The sequence below is a fragment of the Limulus polyphemus genome, unplaced genomic scaffold (genome assembly GCF_000517525.1).
Source record: "Limulus polyphemus unplaced genomic scaffold, Limulus_polyphemus-2.1.2 Scaffold15645, whole genome shotgun sequence".
In the NCBI taxonomy this organism is placed as follows: domain Eukaryota; kingdom Metazoa; phylum Arthropoda; class Merostomata; order Xiphosura; family Limulidae; genus Limulus; species Limulus polyphemus.
In genome coordinates, this window is record NW_013681255.1 from 1 (window position 1) to 3,959 (window position 3,959).

The 3,959-nt window shown below is 32.5% G+C and overlaps 1 long non-coding RNA gene across 1 annotated transcript; it reads left to right on the forward strand.

The window, feature by feature from the left end:
• Positions 1-1,325: 1,325 nt before the first annotated feature.
• LOC111084275 lies at positions 1,326-3,588 on the forward strand. Its single transcript, XR_002609475.1, has 2 exons — positions 1,326-1,650; positions 3,541-3,588. It is a non-coding gene; the product is annotated as an uncharacterized LOC111084275 (long non-coding RNA).
• Positions 3,589-3,959: the final 371 nt, after the last annotated feature.

Genomic DNA, 3,959 nt, shown 5'->3' on the forward strand with positions numbered 1-3,959 from the left:
GCTACACTGAAGGGACACTGCACTCTGTTAAACTGTTTCTAACTTCAGTACTTGTCAGTACACAGGGTGCTACACTGAGGGGACCGTGCACTGTGTTAAACTGTTTCTAACATTAGTACTTGTCAGTACACAGGGTGCTACACTGAGGGGACAGTGCACTCTGTTAAACTGTTTCTAACTTCAGTACTTGTCAGTACACAGGGTGCTACACTGAGGGGACAGTGCACTCTGTTAAACTGTTTCTAACATTAGTACTTGTCAGTACACAGGGTGCTACACTGAGGATTACTGTCATTAAATATATTATTATTTTAATAAGTTTGTGATTTCAGGTTTGTATCAAAAGGACGATGTATATTTGGGATTATTCATAGTCACTAAAACTACAGAGAAGTATTACTGTCATTAAATATATTATTATTTTAATAAGTTTGTGATTTCAGGTTTGTATCAAAAGGGCAATGTATATTTGGGAGTAGTCATAGTCACTAAAACTACAGAGAAGTGTTACTGTCATTAAATATATTATTATTTTAATAAGTTTGTGATTTCCTCTAATTTATCTTTAATGTTCAAAGATGTTTGTGCTAGTGTAAAATACATTCTAATTTAAAGATTGAGTAGTCTAATAGGATACAGTGTCATCTCAGTACAACGCTACTGGTACAGAGAAGACTAATGTTAGAAACAGTTTATACAGAGTACACTGTTCCCTCAGTGTAGCACCCTGTGTACTGACAAGTACTGAAGTTAGAAACAGTTTAACAGAGTGAACTGTCCACTTCTCTGTAGTTTTAGTGACTATGACTACTCCCAAATATACATCGTCCTTTTGATACAAACCTGAAATCACAAACTTATTAAAATAATAATATATTTAATGACAGTAACACTTCTCTTTATAATTTACCATGGATTTAAATCATGAAAAGTTTAAGATACTATCCTTTTGTAAATTCCAACTTCAAGGATTTCCCTGTAGTAGAGCCCATGATTTTGAAGCCAGTGATCCTGTCTCAAATCCATGTGATTTCACAAAATAGTATCACACATTAATTGTGGGTATGTTTTAAGAGTGACAGTCAATTCTTTAGTGTGGGCAGTTGGTGATAAGGTGCTGTTGACTCGTTGCCTTCCATCTGGTCAGTAGTAATAATGGCATATAGCCTTAGTAGCTTTGTTATAGATACAAATTTAAAACTTTAAAAAGTAGCACTAAAATATATTTTTAGTTGGCTACAGTTATTAAACCAGAAAATTAGTTTGTATCACTTAAGTGGTGGCACTAGATGCTTTAGAAATGAAGTTGTGTAGTTTGGATTGAGGGTGTGTCATGGTATTAGCCCTTTTGTAACATGTAGCTGAGAATAGTTGAGGAAAACTCCAGTGTTTTTCATCTTTTTCTTTCCAAGTGAATCGGACTCTGGAAGTGATCCGTCTTTCTTTGATGCTGTGAAAGGTCTGATTTACTCTGAAGTGGCAGTGGTGATATCCCAGAACGAAAGACACCCACGTTTCTTGATTGATCTTTTCCAACAGTTGAAACACCTAAACAACAACTATCAGCGGGAGCGAGCTTTGACAGTCTTACGAGATCTAGCGTTGTTAGGAAGAGTAGCAGAAACAGTTCCCAGTGAAACAAAGAATAAGGTATTTATGGACTAATAGTTGAGTTAATGTAAAGTGGAAAAATAAGAAAAGTTTAAAATGGAGGCCTTTACTTTCTTAATACGTGGCAGAGAACTATGAAATCTTGAAGTCAAGAAAGAAAGTTCAGAAACAAATTTAAGCTTTTGACCACCATTACAAAAATTAAGAAGGATATTTCCATCCCCAAACTTTCAGATATGCTGAGTCTACGTACTTAGCATTTGATGTATTAGAAAAAACACGAAGCACACTAGGGCAAGTGAAAAATGACAAAAACATGCTTTCTGTATCATTGAAGGAAGAAGGTCTCATTGTGAGTTACTGAATACCATGTAAAACTAACACCTTTAATCAACTTGATAAGCATAGCAAGGATAACATGAAAGGCAGACCTAAACAATTTGTAAATGTATTCTCTACTATACTATGTGTGTGTGTAAAAAGTTGTGTAAATGCTGGATTTTGCTCCTGATATATATAAATTTAGTTATTTATATCAAGGAATTAAATATTAAAATTGTATTTGATCCATATAATTATTTTCATTGCTAAGATGACGTCAATACCCAAATGAATTGACTGGATATTTTTTAGATCCATTTGGTTGTACACTATGTATGTAACAGCAGTGTACTTGAAGTTGATGAGAATTCTATGTGAATTTAGTACATTAATCTAAGAAGGTGTTTTTTTCTTTACTTGTAAGAAAATGTAAGTGTAGATAAACATTCTTGAGTGCTAGGTGTATAAGAAAAGTTTGGGAGATCTGTGAAAATATCTTAAGTTTAAGGAGAGAAGTTTGAGAGAAAAAATATACAAATAACTATGTAATAATAATCATCGTATTATAACACTTGTTAAAAATTAGTTGGGAATGTAACAGTTTATAAATATAAAGCTGAGCATTTTCACTTGTTCATTACATTAGACAAGTATGATATGATCTGTTTAATACCTTATGATATGATCTGTTTAATACCTTACGATATGATCTGTTTAATACCTTACGATATGATCTGTTTAATACCTTATGATATGATCTGTTTAATACCTTATGATATGATCTGTTTAATACCTTATGATATGATCTGTTTAATACCTTATGATATGATCTGTTTAATGCCTTATGATATGATCTGTTTAATGCCTTATGATATGATCTGTTTAATGCCTTATGATATGATCTGTTTAATGCCTTATGAAATGATCTGTTTAATGCCTTACGATATGATCTGTTTAATACCTTACGATATGATCTGTTTAATACCTTACGATATGATCTGTTTAATACCTCATGATACGATCCGTTTAGTACCTCATGATACGATCCGTTTAGTACCTCATGATACGATCCGTTTAGTACCTCATGATACGATCCGTTTAAGTTTTATTTGGCTTGTTATAAAGATGTTTTCCTAATTCTCTATATGATTTCTATATATTTGGATACAGAAGTTTCTGTAAAGCCAATTGTTAGATTAACTTCTTGAGATTAAGAAAGATCATAGTACTTAATAGGAGTGACATTAAACCTAATTTCTTGGATATTTTTGTCTAGTTTTTAACTCTCACCTGCATCCATCCAACATTATAATATGTCTTGGGTTCATCAAACAATTGTTCTATTAATGTTATTGCAGCACCTAATTGTTTCTAATGCTTTTTTTGTTCTTTTATCTAAATATTCAAAATTATAATTTTGTATACAGCTAGTTTCTTACTTAACTTGTGCCACCAATATTTTATTTTGTGTGTGTCTATATATAAATATATAAAAAATTCATAAGTTTGAGATTTAAGTATAGTCAAATGATCAGCCTGAAAATGGTTTTGAATTTATACTTGAATGGTATGTACAGCCTACTAACACTTGTTATTTTGTACGTAAAGGAGGCACCGAGGAACTGGAATTATTCTCAAAACAAGTCATTATCACAATCTACTCGGAAAGTAAGAGAGTTAAAGAGTCAAATTCCTGAGCATGGAAAAGGAGACACTTCAGAGAGTCAGGCTTCTCTATTGCACGATCAGCCTTTTGCTAGCAGCTCATTGGGAGAGACAGCAATTCATCTGGATAGTAGTGAGGTTTGTATCAAAAGGGCGATGTATATTTGGGAGTAGTCATAGTCACTAAAACTACGGAGAAGTATTACTGTCATTAAATATATTATTATTTTAATAAGTTTGTGATTTCAGGTTTGTATCAAAAGGACGATGTATATTTGGGAGTAGTCACAGTCACTAAAACTACGTACATGTATATCACATTAAATATTTACAAATACATTTGAAAACTTTCACAACTAACC